Source organism: Neofelis nebulosa, chromosome 7 (assembly GCF_028018385.1).
Source record: "Neofelis nebulosa isolate mNeoNeb1 chromosome 7, mNeoNeb1.pri, whole genome shotgun sequence".
Classification (NCBI taxonomy): domain Eukaryota; kingdom Metazoa; phylum Chordata; class Mammalia; order Carnivora; family Felidae; genus Neofelis; species Neofelis nebulosa.
Window position 1 is genome coordinate 94,975,444 of NC_080788.1, and position 14,524 is coordinate 94,989,967.

General features: G+C 35.3%; 1 non-coding gene across 1 annotated transcript; it reads right to left on the reverse strand.

The window, feature by feature from the left end:
• Positions 1 to 13,918: 13,918 nt before the first annotated feature.
• LOC131518384 (U6 spliceosomal RNA) lies at positions 13,919 to 14,025 on the reverse strand. Its single transcript, XR_009265065.1, has one exon. It is a non-coding gene; the product is annotated as a U6 spliceosomal RNA (small nuclear RNA).
• Positions 14,026 to 14,524: the final 499 nt, after the last annotated feature.

Here is a 14,524-nt window from a genome sequence, read left to right on the forward strand (position 1 = left end):
CTGAAGGTTATTAGCCCAAGAGGATTTCTTTTGTGGTCAAATGGAATTCTAATGATGCGATTACAAAATTACCTTTAAGTTTGCCACAGAGATAAACTAAGTGATTACCAAATTACTAATGAACAATCCAGGATTCCGATAGTGTCTCTGAAGAATAGTCATCATAAATTGTATCTTTACCCAATAAACTGACTATACAAAATATTGCTCCAATATTGGTATTTCTAAGAAGCCTCATGCTAACTATGTGACTACATAGGCAATAATATCAGATTCTTTGTTTTAGAACTTTTCCTGGGACTTGTGAGGTCATACCATGAAGTATGTTTTACAGAGGAGAAAATCAAGGATCAGAGAGTAGTCCGATCAAAAACAGAATAGAAGAGCTGAGCTTTGTTTGGATTAAAATACCTGTTCTCATTCCACTGCAGTATACTGCTTGATACATGTTGTATAGATGTTTGTATTAAGGAAAATAACTTGTATGTATTGTCATGCTTACTAGAAAATAAAGGCATCTTTTAACTAATTCTGAATATTTTAGAATGTGATACTATTTTTTAAACAGAGTTATTGAAATATAACTTTATGTACAGTAGAATGTGCCCATTTTATGTGTGATGAGTTTTGGCAAATATAATATTGCACCTGCTACCACAATCAAGATTTAGACCTCTCTGTCACCCTAGAAAGTTTCCCATGCCCCTTCACAGTATTCTCCATACCTACCCCTGGCTTCAGATGACCATTGATCTGCTTTCTGTCACTAGTTTTGCCTTTTCTAGAACTTCAAATAAATGGCATTATAAAACATGGAGTCTTTTGTTTGGCTTCTTTCACTTAGCACTTTTTGAAGGTTCATTTAAGTTGTTTGTATAGCATCAGTTTTCTTCTTTTTATTGCTGAGTAGTATTTCATTGTTATCAATACACCATATTTTGTTTATAATTGTGTCCATGGACATTTGGATTGTTTCCAGCTTTGGGCTATTGTGATAATGCTGTTATGAACATTAACATACGAGTATTTGTGTGGACATAAGTTTTTATGTCTCTTGTGATGATACAGAGAGTGCAATTTCTAGGTCATGTACTAAGTGTATAGTTACCTTTATAAGAAATGGCTGATGTGGCTATGCCACTTTTCATTTCCACAAGCAAAGCATGAGTGTTTTCATTGCTCCATGTTATGGGTTGAATTGTGTCCCCTCAAAATTCATATCTTGAAGCTCTAACCCACACAATGTGACCTTATTTGGGAATAGGGTTGTGGCAGATGTAATTAGTTAAGATGAGGTCATTAAGGTGGGCCCTAATTCAACATGACTGGTGTCCTTACAGAAAGGAAATTTGGACACAGAGATACAAAGGGAGAATGTTATATGAAGATGAAAGCACAGATTGGGGTGATGTTTCTATATGTTGAGGAATGCCAAAGATTGCCAGCAAACCACCTGGAGTTAGGGGAGAGGCATGGAACAGATTCTCTTTGGCCCTCAGAAGCAAATGACCTTGCTGACACCTTGATTTCAGACCCCTGGTCGAGCCTCCGGAACTGTGAGACAGTACATTTCTGTTGTTTAAGCCACACAGTTTGTAGTACTTGGTTACAGTAGGCCTAACAACTAATATATTCCACATTGTCATCAACTCTTAGTTTACTCAGTTTTTAAAATTTTAGCCATTCCAGTGTATGTGTAATGCTTCATTATAGTTTCAATTTGCATTTCTTTAATGACCAACATGTTGAACATCTGGTGCTTTCTGACTTTCTGTATGTCTTTTTTGACCCATTTTTTGTCTTATTTTTGGGTTTGAGTTCTTTATGCTGGAATTAAATCCTTTTCTGTGATGTAGTTTGCAAATATTTTCTCTCAATATGGACTGTCTTTTCATTTTCAGAAGTGTCTTTTGTTTTTTAATTTTTAAAATGTTTTTATTATTTTAATTTTTGAGGTAGAGAGACAGAGCATGAGTGGGGGAGGGGCAGAGAGAGAGGGAGACACAGAATTTGAACCAAGCTCCAGGCTCTGTGCTGATAGCCCCAACGTGGGGCTTGAACCCACAAACTGCGAGCTCGTGACCTGAACTGAAGTCAGACACTTAACCAACTGAGCCATGCAGGTGCCCCAGAACAGTGTCTTTAGAGAAGCAAATGTTTTTAATTTTGAAGAAGTCAAATGTATCATTTGTCTCTTGTGTTTTGTAGGGTTTTTGGTCTTATCTAAGAATGTGTTGCCTAATCCAAGATCAAAAAGATTTTCTCATATTCCTTTCTAGGAGTTTTATATTTTAGTTCTTACACTTAGATCTACCATCCTTTTGAATTATTTTTTGTGAATGGTGTGAGATAAATGTCAAAGTTATTATTTTTTCCATACAAGTATTCAGTTATTCCACTATCATTTTTTGAAAAGATGATCTTTCCACATCAAATTACTGTAACACTGTCAAATATCAATTGACCATATGAGCGTGGATCTATTTCTGAAGTCTCCATTCTGTTCCATTAATATTTATGTCTTTCAAATGCCAATACTATACTGTCTGTTTTTACTAACTGTATAATAAACTTACTAGCCTCATAATAAATCTTAAAATCAGATAGTGTAAGTTTTCTAACTTTGTTCTTCTTGAAAAAAAAATTTTCTATTCTAAGTTATTTGCTTTTCTATATTTTAAAACTGTCTCATCAATTTCTACCAAAAAAATCCTGCTCAAATTTTGATTGAGATTACATTGAACCTATAGATCAGTTTGGAGGTAATTGACAACGTTTTGATATTAAGATGTTATATACCTCCATTTATTTAAGACTTCTTCAGTATTTTCCAAGAATATTTTATGGTTTTCAGTGTATAGATCTTCCACATTTTCTCTTTTTAAAAAAAAATTTTTGGGGGGCGCCTGGGTGGCTCAGTCGGTTAAGCTTCCGACTTTGGCTCAGGTCATGATCTCACGGTCCGTGAGTGTGAGCCCCGCGTCGGGCTCTCTGCTGACAGCTCAGAGCCTGGGGCCTGTTCACATTCTGTCTCTTTCTGTCTCAAAAATAAATAAACGTTAAAAAAATTAAAAAAAAATTTTTTTACATTTATTTATTTTTGAGAGACACAGTGAGACAAAGTGAGAGTGGGGGAGGGGCAGAGAGAGAGAGAGAGAGAGACACAGGATCAGAAGCAGGCTCCAGGCTCTGAGCTGTCAACACAGAGCCTGACTGAGGCTCAAACCCACAGACTGTGAGATCATGACCTGAGTGAAGTCCGACGCTCAACCGACTGAGCCACCCAGGCACCCCTTCCACATTTTCTCTTAAACTTACCCCAGATTACATATATTTTTTACATGTTTATTTATTTTTGAGAGAGAAAGAAAGCATGAGCTGGGGAGATGTGAAAAGAGAGGGGGACAGCGGATCTGAAGTGGATTCTCTGCTGACAGAAGAGAGCCCAATGTGGGGCTCAAACTCAAGAACCGTGAGATCATAACCTGAGCCGAAGTTTGACGCTTAAACAACTGAGCCACATAGGTACCCGAATATTATATTTTTTATTTAATTATAAATGGAATTTCAAAATTTCATTTTCATATTGTTGGTAGTATGTAGAAATTAAATAAGATTTTAAAAACATTGCTCCTGCATCATGCCATTTTGCTTTATTCACTTATTAGTTCAATAGCTTATTTATAGAGTCTTCAAAATAGTCTACATCAGAGTTATCAGAGGTAGCTTTTTTTTTTTTCCTGTAAAGGGTCAAAGGGAAGTATTTTAGACTTTACAGGTCATTGGTTTCCATCAGAACTACTCAACTCTACTGCTATAGTACAAAAGCAGCCATAGACAATATATAAATGAACATTTGACATATAGAATCATGTTATATGTAAGTAAAGAGTTGTGTTTATTCTGTGCAATCTGTATATCTTTTTTTCCCCCAGTCTTATTGCACTGGCTGTATCATGTTGAATAGAAATGCTGAGTGAGCATCCTTATATATGTAATCCAATTACAGTTATAGAAACTCTGTTTATTTTTCATCACTCTTATTTTTTTTTCTCTGTGCTTTGGCTCAGATAAATTCTTTTTATGTATGGTTCAATTCACTAATTATTTCCCCCCTTTGATCTCTAATCTTCTGTTTAGCTCAAAGATAAAAAAAAATCACGTGTAGCCTGTGTGTGTGTGTCCCATGCTGTGGAGTGCCATTACCAAACACCATTCTCAGAAGATTGCCAATTCACCTGGTAGTCTTATACTTTTTTGGCTTTCCTGATATCTTCTGTTAGTTAGTCTCAACTGTCATAAAATAACAAATTCTTGGGGCGCCTTGGTTGGTCAGTCAGTTGGGCATCTGACTTCAGCTCAGGTCATGATCTCACGGTTCACGAGTTCCAGCCCTGTGCAGGGCTCTGTGCTGACAGCTCAGAGCCTGGAGCCTGCTTCAGATTCTCTATCTCCCTCTCTCTCTGCCCCTTCCCCACTCACACTCTGTCTTTCTGTCTCTTAAAAATAAATAAATATTAAAAAATAAAAATTTATAAAATAATGAATTCTTTGTGTCTTGGTCCTCTTTATCTTCTAGTGTGACGTAGGTCAGTAAGCTTCCACCTTGTCTTACAACATCTTCCGAGGAGTTACTTTCTAGAAGGATCTGTCATTCATCCGGGGCAACTAGCAGGAACAAGATATGACATATGAGTTTGGGAGGTGGCTGTGGAGTTGGTTGAATGTTAAGAGGGAAAGAATTAAGAAAGTTGGAATTTCTCTTAGGTATTAAGTTTAAATCTGGGGGTGTAGGGACACCTCCACTTAGCAAATGCTGTTTTAGTTAGTTCTTTCAGAGCCAGATAAAATATCATGTATGGAAAGTGAACTTAAGTCCCTAGGAAGAATTAACAGCTATACTCAAACTTGTATTATAACCCTTTTCATACTGCATTGCAATTATTTATTTGTGTATTTTTATTCTCACTGGATTTTGTCCTCAGCTGCTTTATAGTTTTAGTGACAAGCACAGTGCCTATTTCACAATGCCTGTTTTGGGCTGCAAAATAATTTGACTGCTCTTCTCCTTCTTTTCTTCCTTCCTTTATTTCTTCTTTCCTTCTGGATTTTTCTTATTTTTTTTCTTTTCCTTCCTGTCTCTAGTCCCCTTCTTTCTCTCTCCCCCTCCCTCTTCTTTCTTTCTTTCTTTCTTTCTTTCTTTCTTTCTTTCTTTCTTTCTTTCTTTCTTTCTTTCTTTCTTTCTTTCTTTCTTTCTTTCTTTCTCTTTCTTTCTTTCTTTCTTTCTTTCTTTCTTTCTTTCTTTCTTTCTTTCTTTCTTTCTTTCTTTCTTTCTTTCTTTCTTTCTTTCTTTCTTTTTTCTCCCTTCCTTCCCTCCTTCCTTCTTTCCCTCCTTCCTTCCTTCCTTTCTGTTTCCTCTCATTCTTTTGTTCTTTCCTCTTTCTTACATCTTTTCTGCTAGGCATTCCAAAGTTAATATTCTCATAAGAAAGTAAAACAACACTTTTTAACCTAGTTTCCTATTTTCCTGTTTTAAAATCTGGTGTTTAGATATGATTTGAGTGTTTCACATCACTTCATTGCTAAAAATGGAGTTTCCTATGGAAAACCAATAGATATAATCTCCTGTTTGTATTTATGGATATGCATATACCCATGATGTTCTTGAAGTATGACAAGGAATTTGTTTTGTTGTTGTTACACACACTTTCATCTTTGTGGCTCTGGGTTAATACCAGGTTGTCCTAAAATGCATATTCCAGTCATTCTTTCATAGATCTATAGTAATCTGTTAATGAACAAATTCACAATTAAAGGGCTCCTGTAATTTTAGGAATGCTTTTTGTTTCCTAAGCAATTATTATGTGTAATCCAGACCTGTTAACAATCCTGGTTTTCAATGAGATCAGCATTGATCTTACTCAGTGAATGAAATAACTTCAAATTTTTCTTTGCTATATGTGCTCCCAGCAGTTCACATCTGTAATCTCTCTGTTGAATTTCAGTATTTCAACTTCTGAAGTGGCAAATAGATTACTGGTAGGTGACAGACTACCTTTTATTTTTTTTAAGTTTTAGTTATGGAACATTTTCATATTGGCCAGAATTCAGACTATAGGTCTATTTCTCATGCTACTGGAAAATAATGCCTTCATTTCTTCAGTCTTGTCTCTCAAAATTATAATCTAAATAAGAGTGTGTGTACGGTATGGGCAGGGTTTTGGGAGAGAAAGAATGAGGATAGAACAAAACATGCTATTTCTCTATACCTCTTACTGATATATTTTTAATGTTAAAGAAAAACAATGGTTGATAGATATGGGCTCCAGGGATATAAAGCTGAATAGGATTTAATTTTTCTGTCTGTATGACCCATTGATGATGCAATTTCCTCATTCTCAATACTAAGACACTACAATATGACAAAAGCAGAGAAAATAGGTCCTCACAAAGTTATGACAAGTTCAAGTGGATGAAGTCTCAATACTAAAGGGTAAGAAGATAGACAGGCTTGAGTTCTAGTCTTAAATTCTCAAGACAGAGACTTAATCCTTTAGTAAGCTGAGGTGCATAGTAAAGTAAGAAAGAAACAAGAATAATACTTATGGTGACAGTATGCAGATTTTCCGTAAGAGCTGTTGAAGTTATTTATACTTTCCTCTACTGTTTACCCATATCATTTCAACCTTGAGGCATTGTCTTTATATTGCATTGGTGAAAGTGCCAAAACTAAAAATCTCATATTATGTAAGATTTGTTTAGAGATATATACTTTTCTATGTGCATGGTTTGCTCTGGATTATCTGAGGGCAATTGGCTCTGTGTTTTTTTGAATACTGGAGTTGGAGACTGTATTTTTTGTTTAGCATGCTGTGGGTTACACCCTGCGATAGTGTATTAGCTTGCTATTGCTGTATATCACATTTCTACAACGTAATAGCTTAAAATAATTTTTATCTTTATTATCTTACAGTTTTGTATGTCAGAAATCTGGGCACACTGTGGCTGGTTTTTTTGTTCTTTGTTTTTTTTTTCTCAGAGTCAAAGAAAGGCTGCAATCAAAGCATTGATCAGGCTGAGGTTGGTTCTGTGTGACGCTGTAGTCTTCCAAGCTCACACTGTTAGCTGAATTCAGTTCCTTGCAGCTAGCTATAGGACTGAGGTCCCCAGTTTCTTGCTAGCTGTTGGGCAAGGGCTATTCTCAGTTCTTAAGGGATGATCTTAGGTACTAGCTATGTGGCTTTTGTGGAACCTCATGGTTTACCACTCCAAAGCCATCAAGAGTGTTTATTATGCTTTAAATCTCCTTCTTCTGGAAAGCCTCATTCCCTTAAAAGGTTTCAGCTTATTAGGTGAGGCCTATCAAGAAGAATCTCCCTTTTGTCTTTCTTTCTTTTTCTTTGCTTCTTTGTTTCTTTCTTTGTTTTTTTTTGTTTCTTTCTTTGTTTCTTTCTCTCTTTCCTTTGAATGTATTTGACACGCAACATTACATTTATTTCAGGTGTACAACTTAGTGACCCGCTAAGTTTATACATTGTTCTATGTTCACAAGTGCAGCTACCCTTGTCCTCTCACATTGCTATTGCAATACAAAGTATTCTCCTTTTTATTTTACCCAAAATGAACTAATTTGTGATCTTAATTACATCTGAAACATCCCTTAATTTTTATCAAAATAGGTCGCTTAATGAGAGGAGTAAAATCCATTATATTCACAGTCTAGCCCAGATTCAAGATGAGGATTATACAGGGTATATATACCAAGGATGGGGATCATGGTGTGAACATCTTAGAATTCTGCCTACTACTCTTTGTATATTCTTAGAGACTGCAATATCATTTTTATATTAAACCAAACAGGGGATAACTAGGGATTCAAATCTGATGAGAAAAAGATGCTGTTTTCTTTGTCTCATTTTCATTTATTGATTCTATCTTCTTGCCTAAAATTGTGTAAACATCCTAAGATCTTGATTTTGGAAGCACTGAGGCATAAATAAATACTAAGAAACATTTATTCTTTTCCTAAATCAACATGAGTATTTAAATTTTCACAATTTTAGATATCTGGGTCACATTTTCTGTCATTCATTCCACCAGCTAAGCCAGTGACTTCTTCGTTGATTAAACTTTTCATGGTAGTGTGACTCAGTGATCAATTTTATACTGTCAAAAGAGAGAATTTGTGAGATTGTATCATACTGTACAGTTTTCTACTATGTTTTGAATAAACATAACAAATGTAATTTTTTTCTTTTTTATTATTTATTTATTTATTTTTTTTTAAATGTAATTTTTTTCTAATTACACTGTTAATTGGTGGACAACTTAGAAAATGCATGTTACCTTGGCACCTCAGGCTTTCCAACAAAAAAACAGATATAGCACTATTTTCTTTAATATCAAAATACTTGGGGCAATGTCTTGTCTTGACATTTCTGTGCATGGTATAGGATAGTGGGTAAGAGTATTGGTATCAAATATCCCTGGTTTTGAGGTTGAACTTAGCTTTTTAGTTGTTGTGTGAGCTTGGGCAGGTTAGAAATTTCCCTAATCTTTCCCCATCCTTTGTAACATGGTGACAATAATCATCACTATAATTGTACATTTATTTAGTAGATTAAATGAAATAGTGCATGCAAAATGCTTAGCATAGTATATCACACCTAGCCACACTCAACAAATGTTAGCTATTAATACCATAATTGTTATCTGTGAATTTATCAGACCAATATACTTTACCTAATGTCAAACTTGTCTAGCTTGTTTTATAATTTAATAATTGCAGTGGATGGATGGTGTAATTGAGATTTAACACGGGTAGGGTAATAGTAGGCAAGCAAGAGGGTGGGTGAATCTGGCAGTAAACTTTGCTTGAAACATGGAGGGAAGATTAGGTGTCACTGGACCTGCGAGGAGATCTGGAAGAGGAATTACTCATTTCCTAATTTTAGTTTTGCTTTCTTCAATTTTGTCTCATCTCTGGGATCAGAATTGTCTTTTTAATAAGCAAATCTATATTCCTTTCTTCCTCCAGAACTTTCAGTGGTATCCCATGGCATCGCTGGTGGAATCCAAACTCTTTCATAGTGTGTAATGTTGGTGCTTTATGATCTCACCTTTGTCTATCCATCCCTGTCACCTACTTCTTCTTTTCTAATTTGTGCTTTACCTTTTCTGCATTTATGCTTTCCCAGATTACAAGCTCTGTATAGCTTTCCAAACATGTCACAGTTTTTCAGGAATGATTCTGTCTGCCTGGAATGCCCTCCCTTTCCTTTTGATCTTCTAAATCCTTACTACAAGTCTCACCTCAAAGGTACTTCTCTTAGCCCTCACAGATCCCAAAAGCAGATGTAGGTACTTTATTCCACTGTACAATGCAGAGTCCCCCATTGTGGTAGTTATCATCATGTATTTCTTCTGTCTTTCCCACTAGATTACAAGGAGGGGCCATGTATTGTCAACCCACCACACCCTTGCCTCAGCACTTGTTCATACATTTCAGCCTCACAATTTCACAAAAATCTCATTAGGTAGATAGAGAAGAACTGTTATCCTATTTTATAATTGGGAAACTGGAGACACACAGCTCTTAAATGCCTTTCCTATGTTTCCTATGTGACAGATCTAGGATTTAGATAAAGGATTTCTGGAGGTAAGATGATTTTTTTCTGTGTTGAAATATTAAGTTATAGTAAATCCACCGATATTTATTGACTAGCCCTGATGTTGAAATCTCAGCATTGTGTTTTACTGATGATAAAGATTTTTAAAAAGGTATCTTTTAAAAGGTTCTCTTGACCTACTTTACTAATACTTGGACAATATTCTTTTCAGTTGTTGGTAATTGATATATAGTAGGCATTAAAATATATTTATCAAAGATGGATGGATGCATGGTAATTATCAAGGTAACTCTTTGGTATTGAGCTGTAAATAAAAAATGAGCTGTTAGTGATTCCTTCTACTATTTTGGGTTTGGAAGAATGTTTATTTATTATGGATTTCAATGTTGCATCATTCAGGAAAGTGCGTTGATAGGTAATATTATACAAATAAAATGAGATAACTCAGGTTAAACAAAACAGAGGAGGCATAAAAGGAATGAATAGATCATTGAGATAAGTTAATTAGCATTACATTTTATAAGAAAGTATAGTAGTCAAGATAAAAAGGGACTACACACTAATGTATATAGTTGTTTTTTTTTTTGTTTTTGTTTTTGTTTTTTTTAAAGAAGGCATATATATTAACTTGTCCAGGTAAATTTCCTAGGACTATAAGGTTGAAGTGATTAATGAGTAAGACTAGATAGTATCTGCTCAGGTCTAAGCAATTGCCCTCAGAGGAAGGTCTCATGGATAAAATAACATCTCAATCCAGACATCCTCACCATATTTGCACCTATGGGTAACCAGTGTCAAACCATCACTTTCGAATGTACCAGAATTATAGCCAACTGCTCCAGGTTTTCTGAGGCCTGAAATTTATTCAGTTTTGGAGACTGGCTCTAAAAAATTAATTAAAAATTATGAACATAAAATTGAGTATTGGGGTGCCTGGGTGGCTCAGTCGGTTGAGCGTCTGACTTCGGCTCAGGTCACGATCTCACGGTCCGTGAGTTCGAGCCCCGCGTCGGGCTCTGGGCTGATGATGGCCCAGAGCCTGGAGCCTGCTTCCGATTCTGTGTCTCCCTCTCTCTCTGACCCTCCCCCGTTCATGCTCTGCCTCTCTCTGTCTCAAAAATAAACGTTAAAAAAAATTGAGTATTAAAAATATATTTATTTACAATAAAAAAGAAATCATAGCAAATAGCAGATTAGTAAAAACTGACATATATCCCAAATGTTTCTTTTCATTTGATTTTTGTTTCTATAAGGATATTTCTTTAATTATGTTAAAGAACAAAATTGAAGATTCTTGCACCAAAAACGGAGAGTTAAGCAGGGAATCTAACCCGACATAAAAGATAAGCTCTAGGGCTGAGGCTTGTGGGAGGGATATAGTACCTATCCCATGTCAGGGAATCAAACTATTGGAGTGCTGCTGATGAGGTGAGCTATTTGGGCTCATCAAGTTAGTTAGGCCCTAGATAAGTAGTGAGCTGCCTATTTTTGTATTTTCTAGGAAGTGACTTGTTGTGTACAGGAAGTACCCATCTCCAGACTGGTGTTTTGTTGTGTTTGCTGTGTAAGTGAGGTGCCCATTTCTGGATCATGGCACCTTCAGCAGTCATTTTAGTAACAATTAGGTCTGTACTACTGTCAGCAGGCTAGGTGGTCATGTTAGGATTTATTATCCCTCCTTTGATCATTCTGCTTACCCAGAGAAGGGCTGACTATAAAGTGTTCTATCTCTTTTTGGCACAGAATCATCACTTTAATGTCCTTTCTAGATAACAGCTGCATGATAACATAAAAACACCTGCTAATTCCTTAAATCAAAGCAAAAATAGTTACTGTGGAAAAAATAAATTATTATTATTATAGTTTAAAAAATTTTGTGTAAATCAGCTTCCTGTTTGAACTAGCCTAAAATAAGTAAATAAAAACTCAGACATAATTTGTTTATTCTCTGATACCCAGTCAGCTTTTTAAAGAGATTCCCTCCCCCTCTTTGCCTTGAAGCATTAACCAGAAACAGCAGGATGTATTAGCCAGAGAACAGATACCCCTTGTGAGTCCAGTAAATGCTTTAGAGTTTAGTGATCTCCATTACCATGGTAGCAAATGACTCTTTGGCTATGCCCATATGACTTTTACAATTTCCTTTGTAATTTCAGCCGTGGTACTATACAATCTCTGTTACTTCTAGGCAACTTTCATCATTTCTCTGTCATTTATTCTGCTGCTTATAAAGTTCTACTTTTTCCTTTTCATATCACAGTTTAACATGTGTAAATCTTAATCCTTCCAGATAAAGGGAAATTATATAGCTGTTTAGCTGTAACTCAGGAAGTATGTCCAGGACTGCCCTTACAAATACTCCTTTAATGAATCCCAATTCAGTGTTGTTTATAAATGGCTTTTTTCCCCCTTGAAAATGACAGGTATTTCCTCTGCAGGACAAGTATTCATTGTGGAATTTAGAGCTATCATATTCACTCCTTTGCCTAATGCTCTAATTTCCCAACTGACAAAATTAATAACTTTGAATTGCGCTTGCATTCTGGCAAAAGAAAAATGGTAAACACTTAACATAGAGTAGACACATGATTTATGATTTTGGGGTGCTATAGAAGGAAAGGGGATCTGAGACAGTTTCAGGTAACCTGATAGAAAAATGATGAAATGATCAATGTCATATTAGAAATTATTAAATACTAAAAAAATATCAGTTATCAAAATATAAGCTCTTATTTCTGAGATCATCACAGAAACCATAGGAAATGCTCTTGCTGGTTTATCTGCTAAACAAGTAGCTCTTGTCTTGCCCATCTAGGTGCCACTAATTTAATGTTTATCCTCAACGGGCTTGTTGAAGGACAATTGGCTATATTTAGGCAAACTATAATTGCCAACGGTAATTTTATAACTTTGTTACTTTCTCTCCATTTACTGGGCGTAACATAAGGAAAAATTTTTCCTTCTCCCATTAATTTACTTATTCATTCTTTTTTTTAATGGAAGTATAGATTCATAGCTTTCTATTTATCCCATGAATATTCTGTTACTACCATTATTTGCTCAATTTATTCCATATTTAGCTGAGTGGAAGCTCTTCAAACTGGCACCTATATCCTTCTAGCTTACTGCCATCATGTTTTTAGCAAATTTTACTTCCTGGAACTACAAGATGTTCCAGGCTCACGTTTTACCTTCCCTGCCTTGATACTAAGAGTCAACTACAATTCCAATGAAGCCAATTCCTTTTAATGGGGGATGGTATTTAGAAACCAAGATCAGGATTTATTTTTTTTTTTTAATTTTTTTTTCAACGTTTTTTATTTATTTTTGGGACAGAGAGAGACAGAGCATGAACGGGGGAGGGGCAGAGAGAGAGGGAGACACAGAATCGGAAACAGGCTCCAGGCTCTGGGCCATCAGCCCAGAGCCTGACGCGGGGCTCGAACTCACGGACCGCGAGATCGTGACCTGGCTGAAGTCGGAGGCTTAACCGACTGCGCCACCCAGGCGCCCCCAAGATCAGGATTTAATGCGAGATGGTATATTAGAAATCAAAATCAGGATTTACAGTGTGTTCATTGCTGCTGGGGTGTCTTTTCTTCTAGGCTCTCAAAAGGCAGAGCTAAAAAATATAAATACACTTATATCCACTTTTCTTTCTTTATCATCTATCATTATCCATTCATCCATTTAAACCCGAATTTATACTAATTATTCTCATTGCAATTCAGCACCGTGGAATTCATTCTAGCCTTCCTATTTCCATATTTGTAACTCCCTTCTCCAGCAGTAAGCAGTCTAGCTTATTTAATCCTCTAAATATTTAATCATTTGTTCAGTCCTACAATACACAGAAGGTACTTTAAGAATTATAAACTCAAACTACCATCAAAAACAGACCCTGTAACTAGAGATCTATATTTGTTTACAGGTTTTTGTTTTTGTTTTTGTTTTTGGCTTTAGACTCAGGGTCAAAGTACTGTGTTTCAAAGTTACTCAGGTTAGTTTTATTTTTCCCCTTCTATGTAGTTATGCTTTTTTAAAAATTTGGGATATAGTTATATTATAATGTATCTGTTATTTGAAGTTTTATTTTTCTAGTGCTTTAAATTTAATTTTTTAAGTACATAAAACAACATTATTCATTAAAAAATTAAAACGACATGATTCAATGTCAAAACTATATATAAATATATATTCAGAAAAGACTTATTGCCCTCTCCACAATCCCTTCCACTCTGTTGGAGTTCCTGATTCATCCTGCTTGAATTCTTTTTGGAAAAAATAAGAAAAATATGAAACATTTTAAGAGTTGGTATGTCACCATTGCACAGGGGTTATAGCAATCTATTTTGTATCATTTCAGTTTTTGTATGTGTGCTGACCAAGCAAGCATTAATGGCTTCATTTTTATTACCTTGTGATGGCAGTGGATATAATAAAGTGGTAATTAGATTTGTGGAGGTTTGGCATTGTTGGATCCCCAAATTGGCCTACAGGGCTATATTCTTAACTTTTCCAATGTCTTACCTGTTTACACAATCAGCATTAATTGTGGTCTTCTATTTTAGGATGGCTTAAACTAAGAGACTTCCCCTGAATAGTGCTTTCACTTCTTAGCCTTGGAAGAGTTTGCTCTTATAAATAGGCTAATCATTTTGATTTTGCTTTTCCTTTTATAATTCTTTTATTTTTTTCTGGTAATATTCTGTTGCCTATTTTATCCTTTAAAATTGATTCCTTGCCTTTTACATGAATTCTGCTTTGTAATTGGCTATTTTTGTTTTTAACAAGTAGGGCTTAAGGAACTGGCTTTAATCAGCTGCTATCTGTATGCTGGAATATTATTATTTTTAATTTTATTTTTTTTTTTAATTACCATCCAAATTAGTTAG